The following is a 22261-nucleotide window of genomic DNA, read 5'->3' as shown; positions in this document are numbered from 1 at the left end:
TATATCTATATATATATATATATATATATATATATATATATATATATATATATATATATATATATATATATTTAAATATTAGTATATATATATATATATATATGTGTGCGTGTGTGCCCCTCTTGCCCCCCCCCACCCAAGTCTTCAACAGCTTCCAGCATCAATGCTAGTACAGCAAGAACATCATTAGTCAGAGTGGTGTACTGTACTGCCATTCTGGGAATAACACACAGGAATACATACGGGTAGTAAAGTACAGAGTGGTTAAAAAACTTAATAAAAAATTAGACAAATAGCATTTTTCAGCTAATAAAATCCAAACAAAAGCAGCACACCATGTTGGTTCATAAAGTTCAGTGTAAGTTAATAAAAGTCAGTGTCAGGAATGTAACAGTCTGTTAACAGTCTTAGGAAAGTAACAGTCTGTTTAAATTTGTTTCTAAATGCTGATATATCCATTTGGAAAAAAGCCAAAAAAATGGAGGAAACTAAACCTCACACAAGGAGATGCAAGCTTTGGAGGTGCATGTTAATACTCATATGCATTTTAATACTATTGTATATATGGTTTGTAATAGCAATATATGGACAGGACAAGGCAATCCAAAAAAGAAATGTAAATATAAAAGGAAATGAAAAAAAAAAACAGTTGCAAAGAAAAAATGGTGAGAGATACTCAGATGTAATAGATCACGAGAACAGGGACATCATGACTGAATATGTGATTTCAATACATTTTTCGCCATGGAAATTTTGTTTGCAAAAGTACAAAACAAGTCAAATTGTCGGATTTGTAGCCACATTCTTTACAGAGGGGAAATGCCATTACATGCAGTCCCTGTAGAGGTTACAGATACAGGTTTTATGTTTAAATAATGTTATAAAAATAGAGTTGCAAAACAATTAGCCATAAAAGAACATTTACATTTGATGGAAATAGAAATAGGGATAATCTGTTTTCAAAAGAAAGGGACAGTCAGGGTTGCTACACCAACTCTGGTCATGTGTAAAGCTTGAGTATAAAATAAAAAAAAGTATGGGAGTTAACACAATACTTCTTTTAAGGAAGGGATAAAAGAGGATTCTGTTACATAGAGTATGCAGTTCCATTAATGAGAATTACTCACACATCACCAGAGGACATGGTAGAAAATCACCAGAAAAAGAGGGAGGTTCATTATAGTTTTCCAAAACAGGGAAAGCTTTTAAAACAGCTGGACATAGGAAATAGTGTTATTTCAGGAGGTGAAATCTTTCACTGGTATGGTGCCACTAAGGCAATATGGGAATTACAAAAAGTTGCAAAGCTGATGGAAGTTTTAGCAAATGCAACTTATGAAACTATCTCAGATATAACAGAAGAAATGTGTTAAAATGTATGTTAGTAAAACCGTTAAACAAGTAACTATTGTTAATGAAGAAAGGGTATTAAGTACAGAGGATCACATTTTTCCCGTAGACTGCATTGTTTTTGTGGTTTAATTAAAAAAAGGGGGAATTGATAGAGATTATAAATATTCTTTCCCCAAAGCAATTAAATGTATGCTGCAATACAAAAGAAATATGCTTTATTAATACAAGGTTTTGACTTGTAAAGCAAGGGTTAACTTGATACAAGGTTTGCTGTCTAAAAAGCAGGTGTATAATGTGCTGAAGCAAGCAGCTATCTCAGACAGACATCTGCTAAAATAATTTCTGATGAAACATGCTTAGTTAGGTTTTACCGTAAATACTTAATGTGGGCTAAACATAGCCACAGTGGTGCAGAGGTTAGCATTGTCGCCTCACAGCAAGAGGTTCTCCTGTATGATTCTCGGCTGGAGCGCCTTCTGTGTGGAGTCTGCATGTCCTCCCCATGGTTGAGTGATGTCTAAAGACATGCAGGTAGGTGCGTGTGTGAATGGGTGTGCCTTCTTTGAAGGTTGGGCATTGGGCTGGCAACTTGGCACTGTAAAAATCCACTGCCAATCATAAGCGGACCGGAGTTCCACTGTGGCGACCCCTAACCGGGAAAAGCCGAAAGACTTATTGCGGACTAAACATTACTGTAAATGGGATCCTGTTATAATAATAAGGAAGTTGTTCAACAGGGACTTTTCATAAAGTCTTCAAATACAGGAATGAAGAACAGAAATCAGACATGCAAACCGCAAGGACATTGAAAAAACATCTGTTGCCCTTTGAAAAGGGTATATAAACTTGACATTCTTTTCTCTTCAGGAGAGACATCATCGAGTGTGCAGTGATCATAGAGACAACCCCGTCAATGACAAGCAAATACTGTATTCTAGTTATGTTAGAATTGAAATAAACTCAATTAAACTGTAACGTAAAACAGAAGTACATTGTGAGTCTGGTTATTTCTGACGTTTCACAATCAATTTAACAGTTAGAACAACTGTCAAGTCACTTGCTGGCAGAATCTCCTGTAGATCTTATCACACCTTTTAAAAAATATGTAGAACAGTGGAATGAAGCTGCTAAGCAAGAAAAAACAGAAAAGGACAGGAATGAGGGTCTTGATAAATTACAGAAGAGTTTAATAAATTTCTGAGGGACAGACAGGGTAAGTTCAGGGACTTTAAAGATACCATGCAAAAATTGTGTCAAAAATGCATAGGGACTTTGCAATCAAAATATGAGTCCCTTGAAAAGTATCATAAAGCCTGTAAAGAATTAGAAAACAAAATTTCAGACCTTAAACAGTGTTTACAAGATAAGGAGAATGAATTAGCTGGTCTGACAGAGACTAATCTGCAAAACACAACTTTAATAACTCAGCTTAAGGAGGAAAATGAAAAGGTCAAGCCAGTTCAAATCATAGAACAAGGAACTACAGCTGATCTGTATACACAGTCCAGATTGTTGTAAAGTTTACTGCAGTGGAATGAAAAGAAAGGTATATTTTATAACCTGCTTGCACTTGAAGAGTGGGTAGCATACACTGCAGGATCTGATGTGTGGACAGATGCATTACTTAGATGTTTCTGGATTTTTATTCCCAAATATTTTAAAACATTCATTCAGTTAAAGCAAGATGCTTATTAGTTAAACAGTAAAGTAAGACATATGACAGCTCTTCTAATGGCATATATAAAAGGGCATCCTCTCACAGCCAAGTTGTTAGATAATTTCAAAATCACCATCTCAGATAAATTAATGGAACAGAGTGGCCACTTTCAGTTTGCCTTTCAGATCATATATCAAAGGTCAGACAGGGACATGCAAAAAACAGAAGTACAGAAACAGTTAATACATTGCTTCTTAGAGCAAGTAAAAAGGGTCCCATGTGATATTAAATGCATTTATGAAGAAAATTCAGATACCCTCACTGACTTGGTACAAAACTTAATGAGGGGACGGACTATGGCCGATGATGGGGCATTATACTCACACTATATCTTTGCACTAGGAGAAGGGGGTGAGCCATTTGAAGTAGTCAGTAAAGTAAAAAGCCGTGGAAGGCAACGTTGGTGTGACCAACCACCAGCAGAGAGAGCTGCATCAGTACCTCCAGCTCCTGCTTCTGTATCCCTAGCACAGGGATCAAATACAGATAATGAACAAAAGGTATCAACATGTTTTCTCTGTAAAAAGATAGGGCATGTTAAGCAAGATTGTGATAATTACAAGGCTTGATGTAAAAGAAAGGAAGAACAGGGTGTGTTCCCAAAAACAGAACCAAAGCATTCACAAGATGTCAGAAAAACAAGGCAGTGTGCAGAGACCTTACAATATTGATAAAGGCAGCTATAAGGGTAATCAGTACATGGGAAAAGGGGAAGTATGGCCCATAGATTTTCAGGCAACTTTGCCTGTAAATCCAAAATAATTGGAAGAACAAGCAGAGGAAATAGCTAGGCAGCAGTTATGTAAAGAAATTAAAAACTCTAAATATGTAGATCACTCATATACAGTGGAAGATGACAGACAAAAGCATGCAGTGTGCCACATTGGAGCTGATAACAAAAATGAGGATGAGTGGATTCTCTTACAATAGGGGTGTGCTCCCCTACCCTGGTATCTTTCCTGATTACCTTTAAAAAGGGTTGAGACGGGCGAACATTGATTGATATCTGGGTAGAGGGTTCACTATGGCAAAATGTCTTATTAGATACAGGAGCAGCAGTATCCATCACAAACAGACAGTTAACTGTAAATACTACAAAAAAGGTTTGCATTTCTGCATTTAATGGCACAGGGTGCTATGCAGTAAGCAGCCAGGATCAAAAGGACATGGAAAGGTGCATTTTTAATACAGGCATCCTGTTCAACTACCATTACTGGTATGGATATTTTAGGACCTTTGGGCATAGTAACTGATTTACCTAACAGTATTTTGTGGATGGGAGACAGGGCAACAGAGGAGGGAGAGGTAAGTGCAGTTTGCTGTGCAATCTCCCTACCTGGATAAGCCTGCAGGACATGTAAATGCAGACAGTAACGATGTGTCGCAACATTTTCAACAACAGTTTCCAAATTTGTAGTCCAAGTGTCCCAGTGACTGTGGAAAGATGGAAATGCCAGTGGGGGTAGGTAGTGATCAAGATTACATACTGCCTTTTCAAAATCAGTAACTCAATCCTAGGGAGGCAGAAGAATACATGGAAAAGTGTATTGCAGATTGGGAAAAGGAAGGAATCATACAAAAAGGCAACAGTCCCACAAATTCACCTATCTGGCCAGCTAAAAAGAAAGATGGTAGTTACCGTCTTGTCATTGATTTAAGAAAAGTAAATCACTACACAACTCCTAAGGCACATTTAATTCCAGGAGTTCCAGAGCTGGATGCATGTATTAAGCCACAAAGTAAGTGGTTTACAGTAACAGAGCTAGCAAATGTCTCTTTTGCAGTACCACTTAGGAAAAAAGACTGGCCAAAATTTGCCTTTACATTCAAAATCAGCAGTATGTCATGACAAGGTTACCTCAGGGCTTTCAAAAGAGTCCTGTTATTTTTCATCAGATGATAGGTTCCATTCTGCAACAGTTGGAAAAAGATGATTTGGTGTTACATTACACTGATGACATATTAATTCAGTCTGAAACAATGGAGGAGCATGTACGGCTTCTTAAAAAGTCTTTCACACTCTGCAGAAGGCAGGGTTTAAGGTCAAAAGTGAAAAAAAATCAGTTTATGACACAAGAAGTTAAGTTTCTAGGTAGTATCGTAAAACTATCGGAAGATCTCCTTGCCCAATGCGTGTGCAAGGCATTTTACAAACGGAAAAGCCTCTAACAATAGCAGATTTGCATAAATTCATGGGAATCATGAATTACAACAGGGAATTTATAGAGGATTACGCAGCTGTGGCAGCTCCTCTATACAAAATGCTGCAGGAACAAAAGAACTCCACCCTTTTAGAGTGGGGACCACATGAGGATAAAGCATTTTCTGAAATAAAGGTAAAGTTAGCACAAGCTACAGAACTAATAGCACCCACACCAAAGTTGCCATTTGTGTTACAAGCAGCAGCCAGGAAAAAAAAACATCATCTGTTGTATTGTTACAAGAATGGCCACATGACAGTGACAACAGAATGGAAAAAAACATTACGTCATGTCACCTGTAGTAAAAAAATGACTACAGTGGAACTGGGTTACCACCCATGTATACAACAATTATTAGCCATTTACTGGGGTAGTAAGCAAACTGTGTATTTAACTGTATTTTTTCCAGCATTATAGTACAAACACCACACCAAGCAGTAAAAGCTCTGGTAGACAATTTTGAAATTAATAAAATCACAGAAACCAAGTGAAACTTTCAGGTTAAATGCATTAGCTGACACATTAGCAAAACAGGCAGCACAGAGTGGAAAAGAACTTGCAGAGTATGTATATATTAATACAGAAGTCAGTGCCTTAAAAGAGTTAGACAAACGATCAACTGAGGAAGACCCTATAAATATTCAAAAGCAACAGGGCTTAAAAGAAGAAACTAGTCAGTGCAGGCTAGCAGGAATACCACCAAAAGAATATTATGCATACATTACTTCTAAAAGATTGCAGTTGCCATATGTGCCATTTCAGCTGGCTTGACAATTGGTCAAGTTAAATCACCAGATACTGGGACATCTAGGAGCTGATAAACTATGGGCAGTTGTAAAAGAAAAATACTGGAACCCAAGTTTAAAAAAAATTGTAAGTTAATTGTAGAAGAATGCCTGATTTGTCTGCAGGTAAATGCCAATAGTAAAAAACCTCATTTACACAGACCCTTGCCAACAACAAAGGGAGGGTACAGATACCTACTAGTAGTGGTGGACATATTTTCAAAATGGGTAGAAGCTATTCCTACTAAAACTATGACAGCAAAGACAACAGCAGAAGCTTTATGGGAAAATATTTTCTGTCATTGGGAATGGCCAAGAATTATCGAATCAGACAATGGGCCAGAGTTTGTTAGTGATCCAATAAAGCAAATGTGTAACCTGTTAGCAATTCAGCAAAGATTTCATGTGCCTTATCACCCACAGTCAGATGGAATTTTAGAGCGAATGAATCGTACGGTCAAGAAGTGCATTAAAAAAGCATGTCTGGAAAAAGGAAATGTATGGGTCCAACATTTGCCAGGCATACTTATGGTTATAAGGGCAACACCTATCAGTAAGACAGGAATATATTCTTATGAGATTATGGCAAGGAGAAAAATGCCATTACAGTTACTTTTTGATCCTGATACACCAGACAGTAGACATATGTTAGAAATTAGTAAGCATCAACAATGGTTAAAACATCTTACAGAAATATGTGACTACAATGCAAGAGAGCAAGCTTTCTACTTATGGAAAAAGGTCGCAATATTACCGTTAGAAGAAATCCTTCCCTGTAAAACAAATTAGTAAAAATGTATGTTAGGTAGTCCAATCTCACCTTCATTTTACATATGGGTTCGGTGCCAATCCTCAGCTCCGACTCGGCCGATTTTCAAGGTCGAAGACTTCTGGTTGGCTCGTGGCTAAGCAGGTATCCCATGGTGCACCAGTGCAATCCCCAGATTTCATTTGCCGTGTCGACGAGTTCGGATGTGCTTCTCTTGCCTCTGGCTAAGTCTTTTGCAATTTTTCATTGATAAGTGTTTTTTGCATATTTACTGTTATTTACTGGAAAGTATATATATATATATATATATATATATATATATATATATATATATATATATGGGTTCACTTCAATTCACTGAACTTTCAATTCACTGACTTTCATTTCACTGACACCATTTCACTGAAATTCATTTCACTGAAACTTCATTTCACTGAAAGTTCATTTCACTGACAACTATTATTAGCAATAAAATGGAATATTCCCCCTTCCCCACTGTAGTGCGACCCTGGAGTTAGAATATATAGTTAGGGGGGTGTGGGGGGTGCAGCCCCCACTTACTTTTCTTTTACTAAGCAATATTATATCAAAACGTAAGAATATCATATGAAATGAAGTTGGGGCTGCGCCCACACCCCTAACTATATATTCTAACTCCAGGGTCGCACTACAGTGGGGAAGGGGGCATATTCCATTTACTTTGTAATAATAGTTGTCAGTGAAATGAACTTTCAGTGAAATTAACTTTCAGTGAAATGAATTTCAGTGAAATGGTGTCAGTGAAATGAAAGTCAGTGAATTGAAAGTTCGGTGAATTGAAGTGAACCCATATATATATATATATATATATATATATATATATATATATATATATATATATATATATATATAGGGCTTTACCTTAATTGTCCTGTGGTCTTGTTTGACCTTAGTAGTAGTATCCTGTGTACCAGTAGTTAGGTGCAGTTGTGCTTTTTTGCTTAGATCGTTAGTTTTGGCGGTTTCGCTGTTCTTAATCAACAGGGGCTCCTATTGATTAATTTACTGTTAATCGGTTGCTTGTTAACTGGTGGTCTTTAGCGGGGATCCACTAAAGTCTTATTTACAATTGCAGTTGCAAATTCTTTCCTGCTTTATTGAACGTGTGTGTGTGGTGTTGTATACTTGGTCTGTTTGACTTAGAAGACCCAGTTCTTTCACAGGGCTAGGCCCGTTTAACTTAGAGGACCTAGTCCTCATGCTACTCCTTCATTGTAATTTTATTTGAAAATTTCCTGTGTGACTGAATCTCTGTCTGTTTTTTAGTTGAAAGACCTAGTTTCTCTTACACCAGGCTAGGCCCGTTTAACTTAGAGGACCTAGTCCTCGTGTAATTCTTCTGTAGGGCTAGGCCAATTTTAGTTAGAGGACCAAGTCCTCAGTTATTCTCTTTCTCTTTTCTCCTTTGGGTTTGCTTATGTGTCTGCAATGTCTAAGGATAGCAAGGAGCATAAACCCTCTGGATTAAAAAAATGCATGAAATGATCCCAGAAAATGTATTTGACGGATGGCCACAGTAGCTGTGTGTACTGCTTGGGAGCCATCCATTTTCAGGAATCATGTTTGTTCTGTCATGCTTTCTCTCCTAGAGTGTTGCAGGAGAGAAAGAACAAGCTGATACTCAGGGGTCTTCTGAAGCCAACCTTCGAGGAAGCCTTATCTGGTTTGTCGGCTTCTTCGTCTAAGTCTTCAAAGTCAAGATCTGACTCCAAATTAAAAGGTTCAAAAAGGCATTTTCCGGCACCGGCTGGAGTTTTGGAGCTGCCTTCCAAATTAACAAAATCTGTCTCCTCAGCTCCTCAGTCTTTGGAGCCGAATGAGAGCACCATGGTTTCAGAGTCGGTCACAGGTGCTTCGGTGCCGACTGCTGAACCTTTTGAAATAGTTGACTCTTCTGCTCGGAGCCGGTCTGTCGAATACCTACCGGTCTCTTTGCTGATCAAATCTCCAGTGCCTGCTAGGTCAAGATCCCCAACTTTATCTTCCAGATCTTCCAGGAGTCTTTCAGAAGAAGATGTGGAGAGGGTAGTACTGAGACTCCTGAAGTCATCTTCTCTGCCTAAATTTTTGTTGGCTCTGACCCAATCAGCTCCGGAGCCACTCAAATCAGTTTTGCCCTCATCCGTGATTCCTCCTCCGAGCTTTTCAGAGCCGGAGTGCATGTTACCCATGGAGGAACCCTTGGTTCCGGCTCCCCTTGCTGTTGCATTGGAGCCGAGTTCAGCTCCGACATGCTCGGCTCCGTCCATCATGTCCAGGGACCGAAGCTCTTCTGTTGGCACCAATGGAGAGGGTTTGAATCAATCTTCATCGGTTCTGAGCCTTCCTGTCGGTGCTTCCACCAGGGTGAGCTCAGACCCTGCATCTATCTCGGAGCCGATGGCTTGGGCTCTGGCACCATCCTTTGCCTCTTTGGAGTGGGGAGGGTCTTCAGAGCCGGTGAGGTCGGCTTTTGAGGTGATGAGGAGTGTGCTGTCACAATTTACAGCCCCTGCCAGTAATGCAAGCACTCTTCCCCCCAAGGCTCCTACTTCGATCTCAGTATCTACTCTCTCCGGAGACAGCAGAGACCCACAGCATCAGGAGCCACTGGCTGGTGGCCCCCACTCTTCCGGGGCCTCCTCAGAAGAGGGTATGCAAGGGGAAGCATATTGACTCCCAGGATAAGTCTCTGACATTGTACACTGACCTCAAGGAGTCGAAGGGTTCCCCCAAGTTGTCCTCTCATGATTTCCTTTTTGTAGACATCCTGGAGATCCTTAAACAGAGGTGTGACTGGCCCACTGTCAACACTTCTGATGAGGAGTCGGTGTACCTGAAGGCTTTCAGGTCTCAACCCTCTGCCTCTTGGGTGTCTCCACCTTTCGACGAGCTAATGGATCTGGTTAGTCGGAAGGTGTGGGATACTCCTGATGCCGTGGAGCCAGTTCCTAGAAGACCAAATAAGTTCCTGTCTGCCCCTCCTGGGAAAGAATTCTTATCTAAGGGCATTCCCGTAGATGCCATGGTGGTGGCGGCAGCCACGAAGAAGGAGTTGGCGGAGACTTCTTCCTCTGTTCATCTGCCAAACAAGGAGTCTCGACAGATGGACAGATTTGGGAAGCATGTATTTAGTTCAGAGGCTTTCACACTTCGATCTCTGAACTATTTTACCCATTTCATGAGGTTGCAGAGGGATCTCCTCAAGGAGTTAGGAGATTCCATACAGGGTGCTTGTCCTGAGGGAGTCCCTGATAGGATCTCTGCTCAGTTGTCCACCCTAAATTCGGTAATTAACTCCTCCATGTGGCTTATCTCCCATGTGGCTGATGGAGCGAGCAGAGCAGCGTGTTCATGAGTTGCCCTTAGGTGCCACTCCTGGATGCGCTTGTGTAATTTTGCAGAGCCTTTTAAGTCCACCTTCACCAACGCCCCATTTGATGGTTCCTCCTTGTTTGGTCCCAAGGTGAAAGAAACACTCACTCAGTGTGAGCAGGAAGGAAAGACTCTCCCTGCTGTGGGAGTCTGTTTTACCGTCCTCTCTCGATCATACCCCAAAGGTCAAAGGGGAGGTAAAATGCGGTTCAAAAAGTCCCAGAGGGCCTTTCCGGACACACAGAGTGAATCCTCCTTCAGAGGAAGAGGAGGAGGAAATGGTAGATGTCGCCCTAGAGGCAGGGGCAGTCCGCAATACCAGCAAGTCCGTGATTCCTTTCAAGGGCGGCCTTATCAGCGCTCCTGATGTGGGGCCCAACTGCGTTTCTCTGGGGGCCAGTCGGGGGTCACATCTCTTTTATTCAGAAGCCTGGCTAAATATAACCCAAGACAAGTGGGTACAAAGAGTTGTTACCAGAGGTTATATCATGCCCTTTTCCCTTCCACCATTTGTTCCCAAAAAGATCCCAGATGTTCCACCCAATCACAGAGATCAGGCAATTGTGGAGATCAACAAGTTGCTCTCAAAAAGAGTCACCCAGCCCTTCCCAGCAGAACAGACAGGATCCGGAATTTACTCCAGGTTCCTTTTAGTCCCAAAATGAACCAGAGACTGGAGGCCAATTTTGGACTTCAGCAGATTAAACAAATCCATGAAAAAGGACAAGTTTTGGATGGTCACACTGCAGTCGATACTCCCGTTGTTAGGGAAAGACTATTGGATGTATTCTCTGGATCTCCAAGACGCCTACTACCATATAAAAATGGACAAGGTGTCAAGGAGATATCTGCACTTCCAGCTGGGAGCCAGCCATTATCAGTTTCATGCTATGCCCTTTGGTCTCACCACAGCCCCCAGGGTGTTCACCAAATGCATGGTAGTAGTGACAGCTCACCTGAGACAGGGATTCCAGGTGTTTCCATATTTGGATGACTGGCTTCTGACCGCCCCCACCAGGCATCTACTTCTCCAAAACAGGGAAGCCACCATTCAGCTTTGTGCTCAACTAGGGATCTCCATAAACTGGGAAAAATCTGCATTACTGCCCTCGCAAGTTGTGATTTTTATAGGCGCAGAGGTAGACACAGTGGATATGACAGGTCATCTTCCTGCTGAAAGAGCACAAAACCTCATCTCACAAGTTCAGCGTCTTCTTCCACTTCGGAAAGTCAAAGCAAAATGGATTCTTCAACTTCTTGGAACGATGGCCTCAACCATTCTGTTAATACCTTTAGCCAGGTTGCACATGAGAATTCTTCAATGGCTCCTGTTCTCCCAGTGGTCATTCCAATATCTACCGCTGAGTCACCCTACCCTGCTGACAGAATCATGCAAAAAGGACCTTCGTTGGTGGATAGCCCCCAACAACTTGTTCACAGGAGCTCCCTTTGTGCCTGCCCAACCCGTTGCCACTGTGACCACGGATGCCTCCCAGGTTGGGTGGGGGGGCATTATCTTGGCAGGACTGTCCATGGCACATGGCAAGAACATAAGGTTCATCTGCATATCAACATTCTGGAGATGAGAGTGGTGCTTCTGGCGTTGCAAGCACTTCAGGACCTTCTTCCTCCAGGGACGATTGCGATACATTCGGACAACATGTCAATTGTGCGGTATATCAACAAACAGGGCGGTACCAGATCTTACCCACTCTGTCGAGAGGCCATGCAAGTTTGGGAATGGGCGATTTCTTCCCAATGCTTTCTGGTGGCAATGCACATTCCGGTGACAACCAACATGATAGCCGACAAGCTAAGCCGGGCAGAACAGTGATGATCCAGAGGGAAGCAGAATGTAAGAAAATAGCACTGTTGTTAGTGGGTCTTGATGCAGAGAAAGCATTTGACAAAGTAAGCTGGGACTTTATGAGTAGAGCAATAGAGGCATTTGCATTCCCTGATAAAGTTATAAGGTTGATTAGGAGAATATATGAGGGATCAGAGGCAAAAATGAAAGTGGCTTGAGCCCTCTCTGGTAATTTCTGCTTGAGCAGAAGAACTAGGCAGGGGTGTCCTCTCTTTCCTTTGTTATTTGCATTATATTTAGAACCACTGACAAAGAAAATAAGAGACTTAGAAATTCAAGGATATAATTGGTATGGTAGTCAAGAAAAGCTGTCTCTATTTGCAGATTATATTATTTTATACCTGACAAAACCAGAAAGGGGACATAACAGTGTTGTGTAACATTTGAGACAGTTTCATATCTTTTCGGGATTCAAAATTAATGAAGCTAAAACAAAGTCAATAGCAGTAAAATACAGTTTCATAGGTTCATACATGTGTACTAGGCTAATGGCACTGGAGCTTTTATAAGCCTAGCCCATAGGATTACCCTGGCATTGTGCCACCCGACATTAGTTCCCAGTACCTCTGTTGAGTAGAGCTACTGGAGTGATTCCCCAGGGTGAATTTTCTATTTCCCAGCCACTCGTCAAGATTTCTCTTGAAGAGGGCCAGTGAGGTGCTCTGTTTGACATGTATGGGAAGTCTGTTCCATAGCATGGGCAGTCTCTGGGTTATGAACCTGTCCCTCCAGCATGTTTTGTTGATTGTGGTAATGAGGTTGAGGTCTCTGGACTGTGTGGTGCAGAGAGATTGGGATTTCTTTAGATGTAGCATTTCTAACAGAGCTGGTGATGTATAACCTATCTATAGGAAGTCCCCAGGAATAGATCTGGAAGTTTTTGTTTAACAGTATTTTAAGAGGAGGAGAAGTATCAACATCCAAGAAGAAAGCAGTGGTAGCTGTAATACCTAAAAAGGATAAATAATATAATCTGCAAATAGAGACAACTTTTCTTGACTACCATATCAATTATATCCTTGAATCTCTAAGTGTCTTATTTTCTTTGTTGGGAGGGTAGCCTAATGGTTAAGGTGTTTGCCTTACAAACACAAGGTGCAGGGTTTGAGTCTCACAAGGGATAATTAGCTAGTCTTAAAATAGCTCACAAGGGCAGTTAACTTAGTACTAATCTATGAACCTAAGTTGGGTCAGACATGGCTTTCTAAGTCAAGCAAAGATTGCCTCTAAGTAGGTGATATGAGACAGTGTTGGAGTTTTTTGAGATGACAGCTGTTTAAGGCTTGGAATCATCTTTGTGAGGTACTTTTATGGCCTCTCCAGTTGTTGTAGGTGTCTAGTGAGGTACATGCCAAATGGGGCATTGTACTCAATGATTGGCCTAATGAGGGAAGAGTAGAGGGAAACAATGACCTCTTTCTTCCTGGATGCAAAACCCTTAGTAATGAGATGTGCCACATATAAGGACTTTCTGACCACAGTGGCAATGTGGTGGTCATAAGAGAGGTTGCTGTCAACCTGTGTTCCCAGATCTCTTATAACACCTTCTGTGTTCATTGGACTACCATCGATGTGGTAATTCCCAAAGGGGATGACGACACATTTTTTGGCATTGAGCTTAAGGCCATAGTTCTGACACCAGTTGTTGGTCTCAGTAAGGTCTTTCTGCAGGATGTCAACATTACTTGGGGAGTTAATAATAGCTCCAAACTTGCAATCGTCTGCAAACTTTGTCAGTCAGAGTCCCTTCGTGTTGGCGTGGACTTCAGAGACGTAGATACCAAACAGGAGAGGCCCCAGGACCAAACCCTGTGGGACTCCATCCGTGACTGGTTGGCAGTCTGACTTGGAGTCAGCTACTTTCACACTGTGGGTTCTATCTTGGAGCCAGTTTGCAATCCACCTAGTGATATAGGGGTTGATGTCTAGCTTAGTGAGTTTTTCTATGATTCCTGAGTGGGGAATGGTATCAAAGGCCTTGGCCAGATCAAGGTAGGCTGTATGAACCACCTTATCTTCATCCACAGCTCTGGTGACTTACTCAAAGAAGTCAACCAGGTTGAGCAGGTATGATCTACCCTTCACAAAACCAAACTGTGTGGGATCCAGAGTTTGGAGATTCCCTATACCATTGTTTATTAGGTCCATGCTGATACATTCCATAGCTTTGCATATCAGACTCATCAGGCTAATGGGGCGATAGTTCCCAAGGTCTGTAGTCACTCCTTCTTTGTGGAGAGGAATGACTGTACCAGTGTGCCATTCGGTAGGGACAAAGTCTGACGTCAAGCTGTGATTGAACAGGGCACACAGGTGTGGTGCCAGTTCACTCTGTAGTTCATGTAGAACACAGCCAGGGATTTTGTCAGGTCCCATAGAAGCTGTATTGTTGGCTTTGGACAGTACTGTTTTAACCTGTGCAGCAGTAATACTGGGTGCCAGGTAATCTAATGGTATTGTGATTGGTCCTTTGGGGAGGGAGAAGGGTAAAGTTGGCACTGAATCTGTCGGCCAATACATTGGCAATATCTGTTGGCTCAGTATAGGAGGTACCATTGTGCAGTAGCTCAGAGCAAATCTGGGTATTGCCATGGAGATTCTTTACATAGCTATAGAAGGCCTTGTGGTTGTCTTTACTATCTGCTGCAATTCTGTTTTCATAGCTAGCTTTAAAGTTTCTTTACTCACTAGTGGGAGTGGGGAGTACTGAGCTGCCTGTTTGTCCTCAGAGGAGTGGTTTAAGACAGTAACTTGTAATTCATTGGCCATTTTGGGTCATTTCCTGCCTTTTCGAGCCCCCTGATATAAAGCACGCTTTGGCGGGCTTTTCTGGCTGTAGAGAACTCAGTACAGCTCCTCGTGGTATCCAGCAGAGTTCCTAGAGCAGCAGAGAACAGAAAAAGCATCTTTCCAGATTTTAAGTATTTTTTCTTGCATTTTTCGACCATTTGTGTTATTCGACGACTGTTTCTGTCTATTTTATAGTGGTATTACCTGTTTTTCCTGTTTTTATAAGCTTTAATTGTTGGTTGCACTTCTTAGTTTAAGTTTGCTTAAAGTTAAACTACAGGCTAGTACACTCAAGTGTACTAGCTTTTGATAGCATTTAATCGAAAAGCAAAGCATTTATTGTGTTTTCTGTTCTGTCTGTGAAAAATTTTGAAAAAAACAAAAAAATATTCTTGTTCTCCTAACTTTCCTGGCTAGTTGTTCCAGTGATCAGGTTTTGCTGATCCCTGGGCTTTGTCTTGGTTCCTGTACTTCTTCATCTTCTTTGTTTGGTCAGGGGGAAGTTTCTTTACTCACCAGTGGGAGTGGGGAGTACTGAGCTGCCTGTTTGTCCTCAGAGGAGTGGTTTAAGACAGTAACTTGTAATTCATTGGCCATTTTGGGTCATTTCCTGCCTTTTCCAGCCCCCTGCTATAAAGCACGCTTTGGCGGGCTTTTCTGGCTGTAGAGAACTCAGCACAGCTCCTCGTGGTATCCAGCAGAGTTCCTAGAGCAGCAGAGAACAGAAAAAGCATCTTTCCAGATTTTAAGTATTTTTTCTTGCATTTTTTGACCATTTGTGTTATTCGACGACTGTTTCTGTCTATTTTATAGTGGTATTACCTGTTTTTCCTGTTTTTATAAGCTTTAATTGTTGGTTGCACTTCTTAGTTTAAGTTTGCTTAAAGTTAAACTACAGGCTAATACACTCAAGTGTACTAGCTTTTGATAGCATTTAATCGAAAAGCAAAGCATTTATTGTGTTTTCTGTTCTGTCTGTGAAAAAAATTGAAAAAAAACAAAAGATATTCTTGTTCTCCTAACTTTCCTGGCTAGTTGTTCCAGTGATCAGGTTTTGCTGATCCCTGTGCTTTGTCTTGGTTCCTGTACTTCTCCATCTTCTTTGTTTGGTCAGGGGGAAGTTTCTTTACTCACCAGTGGGAGTGGGGAGTACTGAGCTGCCTGTTTGTCCTCAGAGGAGTGGTTTAAGACAGTAACTTGTAATTCATTGGCCATTTTGGGTCATTTCCTGCCTTTTCCAGCCCGCTGCTATAAAGCACGCTTTGGCGTGCTTTAGCGCGATTTAGCGCGGAGTTGCCACTAGAGCAGCATCGGGCAGCGCCGGTTTAACAAGGTTAAACTTTTTCTGGCTCCATAAAGTCTGTTCTTCATTTTTTCCCTTAGAACTGCTCCACTAGTAACCTAAACAGTATATCCCTTAACTAAAAAGTGCAGCACTTGTTCCTAAAAGTTTTTTCTGAAAATAAATAAATAAATAAATAAGCTCAGCACTTGTCTTAAAAGCATCTTCCTTGCAGGTTAAGTACTCCTATATTATACAAAGTCCCTCACTTGCGAACCCCCCCCAGGAGTACCCACTTCCTTACTAAGTTCTCTCTTATTCAGTCTCATACCTAACTTCTTAAATTTCTAGCATGTCGAAGGGCCAGATGCTGGCGTCCTCTCCTGCCCAGTTGGTGAATCTGGGAATATTGAGGCAATGTTACAATTGCCTCATGTACACAGACAACCCTCTCCTCCTCCCACATAACACAAATACTTGCAAGAGATGCAGCTATTTAGCCAAACTGGAGGCTGAGCTCTCTCAACTCAGGACTGGCAAGACCAGACAAGAGGAGAAGGCAACTACACACACCACAAAACCAGCCTCACATAATGCTACCACACCACTGAATCAAACACATAAACACACAAAGACTTACTTGGAGGCTCTGAGTAAAAATTTACCTAAACAGCAGAGGCCTCCAAAGCAGACACCCAAGCAACTGCTACCTCAAGACACCCCACAAGCAACACATAAACCACAAAATCAGTGTGCAAAGCAGGCACAGCCCTTAAGGCCAAATACAACACCAAACATACTTGTCATAGGTGACTCCATAGTCAGACACACTGACTTCCCACTCACCAGGCTGAACAAAGAGAGGGTCACAGTAAGCTGCCTATTGGGCGCTAGAATTCGCCACATAACACAAGCACTCTGGTCACTCCATGGCAAGTACAAATATGACAGTCATTGTCCATGCTGGTGTGAACGACCTGAGACGTACCTCCATGGACTACATGAAAAGAGACATAGAGGAGCTCTCTGATTATGTAGCCCAGGCAGGTATGACCCTGACCTTGAGCAGTATCCTTCCTTCACCAAGAATGATGCCACAATATAGAGACAAGATGATCAGCTTTAACAATTGGCTTAACTCCTGGTGTCATTCAAAGGGGATCCAGTGTCTGTCTGCCTGGGATGACATGCTTGACAAGCCACGCTGCTTCGCAAGGGATGGCTTGCACCTGTCACCCCTGGGATTCCGGATATTGGCTAAGGCTCTTGCCACCCCCATAGTGCCTTTTTTAGGCAAGGCTCAAATTCTAAACCTACCACCCTAGAAAACAAAAATGAGAAGAAACTGAGGGTAATGCTGCTCAATGCCAGAAGTCTAAATCTCAAAATACATGCACTCGAGGCCCTTCTCAGTATGGAGAACATCGATGTCTGTGCTGTAACTGAAACCTGGTTCAAGGCTCCTGAGAGCACCCCGGCAGTATCAGGTTTTACCTCATATCATGCGTTCCGGCCCCAAAACCTGGACCACACCACAAAAGGAAGGGGTGTATCCATATTCATAAAGGATACCCACACCTCCAGGTTGGTGGCAACGTACGAAGCTTCGGAAACCATCCAGGTGCAACTAACCATAGGCAAAACTGCTCTACAATTTGTAGCATGCTACAGGTCACCCTCTCAAACTCAGGAACCCCACACAGCCTTCCTGAAGACACTGGAGGGTATAAATGTATCTCCAAACACCATCATATTGGGTGACTTCAACTACCCGAATATAGACTGGGAACATTACTCAAGCCCTAACTTTCTAGCTCAATGGTTCCTGGAGTTCATAAATTCAAATGCCATGGAACAACTAGTCACTGTTCCCACGAGAGGAGAAAATATACTAGATCTCATTATCACAAACATGGGGACAAAATGCTCCACACCGGAAGTATATCCCTCATTGGTGAGATCTGATCATAAACTAATCTCACTGGAAATCCACATCCTGCCCCCACCCCAAACAAAAAAGACCACAGTGAAGAACTTCTCTAAAGCAAACTTCACACTACTCAAGACTGGTGTGGTATCCTTCAAGGCCCCTGAGCCAGAGGAAACCACAACCCAAGCTGTGGAAGCCCTTACAAATGCCTTCTATGAACACCTCCAGGACTGCATGGATCAGGCAATCCCAAATAAAACCAAGACTCTTTCCACCAAGGGCAGACATCCAGTCTGGTGAACCCCAGCCATTAACAAACTTTACAATAAGAGGAGAAAGCTATTACATGATAAAACAAAATCCATAAAAGGGAAGTCACCCCTGATCATTCTTAGTAAAAAAATACGAGCACTCATAAAATCAACTAAGGCCAGTTTTGAGAGAACAATTGCCATGGATTCAAAGGACAATCATAAGGCCTTTTTCAGCTATGTTAGGAACCTGGGTGGAAACTCCCAGATATGCTCAGAATTAGTCCAAAATGATACAAAAATCACTGAACCCACAGACATTGCCAACATACTGGCAGACAGTTTCAGTACAAACTTCACCCCCCCTCCCCCCTAAAGGAGAGATAACTATCCCGGCGGAGTGTAGCCTCCCAGACATCTCAAATGCGCAGGTGAAAGCTGCTCTCTCTAAAGCTAAAAACACAGCATCAATGGGACCGGATGGTGTCCCCGGCTGTGTGCTACACGAGCTCAATGAGGAACTAAACCCGCACATAAGGCAGCTGTTTAATCTCAGCCTTATCACAGGATACGTGCCCAAGGAGTGGCGTACAGCAACTGTGGTCCCACTCCACAAAGGCGGTGCCTCTACGGACCCTGGTAATTACCGCCCCATAAGCTTAACAAGTCTAGTCTGCAAATCTATGGAGAGGATCATAATGGAGCTCATAAACAAAGATATAGGGGACTTGCAGACATTGGACCTGTCCCAGTTTGGCTTTGTCAAGGGCAGATCATGCCTTTTGAACTTGGTCGACTTCTTCGAAACAGTCACCAAGGCCATTGATGAGGGAAAGGCAGTCCATACAGCCTACCTTGACCTTGCAAAGGCTTTCGACACAATACCCCACTCGGGTATTGTAGAAAAACTTACCAACTTAAATGTAAACCCATATGTCACAAGATGGGTTGCAAACTGGCTAAAGGAAGGAACCCACAGGGTTAGAGTCGCTGGCACTATGTCAGACTCCAAGCCGGTCACAAGTGGTGTCCCACAGGGCTCGGTCCCTGGCCCCCTATTGTTCGGCATCTACTTCTCAGAAGTACAGGCCAACACTGGAGGACTTTGGCTGACAAAGTTTGCAGATGACTGCAAACTGGGCGCCATAGTGGAAAGTGCATCAGACACGTATATCCTTCAGAGGGGACTCACGGAAACTGATAGCTAGTGCCAAAGCCATGGCCTGAAGTTAAACGCCAAAAAATGTATAGTCATACCCTTCGGGAAAAACAAGGTAACCCCAAGCTACCATATAGGTGGCAATCCTCTAAGCACAGAAGAGGTTATCAGGGACCTGGGGACCCAGGTTGACAGTGGCCTTTCTTTTGACACTCACGTTGCTAAAGTGGTTAGAAAGACCTTCTACATTGCCCACCTGATCATGAAGGGATTCACATCCAGATCTAGTGAGGTCATTGTTCCCCTGTACTCTTCACTTATCAGACCAATGATCGAGTACAATGCCCCATTCGGGATGTATGTCACCCGACATCTGCAGCAATTGGAGAGACTCCAAAAGTACCTCACCAAAAGGATAAAGGGACTCCAAAATCTGTCATATGCTGCCAGATTGAAGAAACTCCAGCTCTATTCAGTCGCATACCGTCTGCTCAGAGGTGACATGTGCCTGACATACAAGGCCATGTCCAACCAGGAATTAATGGACATGCTCCACCTCAAAAAATCCAAATCCACCAGAACCACTACAGCAAGCGACTTAAACCTTAGCACGGATATAAATAGGATGTGCTGGAGGGATAGATTTATCACTCAGAGACTCCCTATGCTGTGGAATAGAATCCCGGTCCATGTGAGGCAGAGCACCTCGCTGGCTCTGTTCAAGAGAAATCTTGACCTGTGGATGGGAGATCGTAGGTTTACCCCGGGAATCATCTCTGTGTCACTGCTGGACAGAGGCACAACAAACTAATGGGCACAGTATTTTTTTCATATAAGGGGTGGCGTAAGCCACAAAACTCTGGGCTAGGCTTATAAATGCCTTAGGGCAGATAGCCTAGTATAAACCTATGAACATATGAGCCTATAAGATTTGATGAGGGATCTCATCTTTTTGTTGAGGCTGATAAGGGAGTTTTTCCAGTCTTGGAACTTCACCTTATTCCACATCAGCTTCTTCCTTCTGTTGTAGAGTTTGTTTATGGCAGGGGACCACCAGATTGGCTTCTTTTTTTGGAGGAAAGTGTCTTGGTTCTATTGGGTATGGCGAGATCCATGCATTTGTGTATGTGTTCGTACAGTGCATTGGTGTATGATTCGGCAGTTATGCAACTATTCTCCATTTGCATGGGTGCCATGAAGTTAGCTACTTCTGTTTTTAGGAGCCTAAAGTTAGCTTTGGAGAAGTTTTTCATGGTGGTTACCTTTGCAGGGGGGGGGGGAGGTGGATTTCCAAGGTGATTAGTTTGTGGTTGGATCTAACCAGGGAGGAGTTGACTACTGGTGTAGAGCAATGGTCGTCCATGTTAGTAATGACCAGGTCAAGGATATTGCTCCCTCTAGTGGGGGTAAGAACGAGCTGGTCCAGGGCATGGAATTAATGAATTCCAGGAAATGTTGGGCAAGTGTATTGGTACATGAGTAGTTTACCCAGTTAATGGAGGGGTAGTTGAAGTCACCCAGCATGAGAGTGTTAGGTTGGACCCTAATATTAGCTTAAAGTAAAAAACAATTACTGAACCAACATGGCTGGGCAAAAACCTATATTTATTTAACAAAATAGAAAGTAACAGAAGTGAGCACTTTCGCGATAACACTATTACTTCTTCAGACTAATAAACAAGTAAAAAGACATGAGTTTAAAAAGAAAGCAAAAGCAATCAGCTATCAAATGTAAATCTCATGAATTAACTTAAAGGTACACACACAAGCAATGCAACAATTGTTATAAATACAAGGAAAACAGTATGAATAAAACCTAAGTTTAAAAGCAACATTAGTGTTTAAGTGGACATGCTTTCAAGAATGGTTTAAGGCTAGAAATGCCATTTAAACCAGGCAGTTTCTGTGCATTGAAGAGCAAGATCCATTTCTGTTCAGCCCTTTCTGTTTTATTAGATGTGTCACCCCCCTCTAATACTAACATCCAAAACCTGGAGTATAAAGAACTTAAAAGGGTGTTCTGAGCCATGCAAACTTTTAGTTATGTACTCACCATAACTTCAGATGTTTGGGATCCATCTCGCCTACATTCTGACTGATGGGTTCGGAGCCGATCCCTCGGCTCCGACTCGGCACGCTTATGCCAAAGAGCGAAGTCTCTTATTGGCTGAGCTTACTATATCCCAGGATGCACCACTACCAGTCCCCCAGATCTAGTTTGTCCGCATACATGCACACATACATACCCTGCTTATATAACATCGTCAGATGAAACAAGATAAGAACAGTAGAACTCAAAACCGTTCAATCTCTTCTGATCTCCAAGGCAGGGGAAGGAGGGTGGGTATTAGGAATGTAGGCGATGGATCCCAAACATCTGAAGTTATGGTGAGTACATAACTAAAAGATGTTATGTGATCCTATCTCGCCTACATTCTGACTGATGGGACAGCGTCCCTAGCACCTGAATCCTGGGTGGCTCACTGGAAAACACTCCTGAGTACCGTGGAACCAAATGATGCTCGTCCTTTAGATGCCACATCCAATTTGTAGTGGGAAATGAAAGTGTGCGGGTTGGACCAAGTAGCCGCAGCACAAATTTCCGATATAGCTAGCTTCGAATGAAAAGAAGTAGCCATAGCTCTGGTAGAATGAGCTTTGATAGATGTTGTAAGTTGCTTATTCGAAGAAGAATAAGCCTTAGTTATGCAATCTCTGATCCATTTTGAGATAGTAGCTTTTGTGATGGTTTGGCCCAATTTAT

Source organism: Protopterus annectens, chromosome 1.part1 (assembly GCF_019279795.1).
Source record: "Protopterus annectens isolate FY-2018-M chromosome 1.part1, PAN1.0, whole genome shotgun sequence".
Classification (NCBI taxonomy): Eukaryota; Metazoa; Chordata; order Ceratodontiformes; family Protopteridae; genus Protopterus; species Protopterus annectens.
This window is presented reverse-complemented; position numbering follows the sequence as displayed.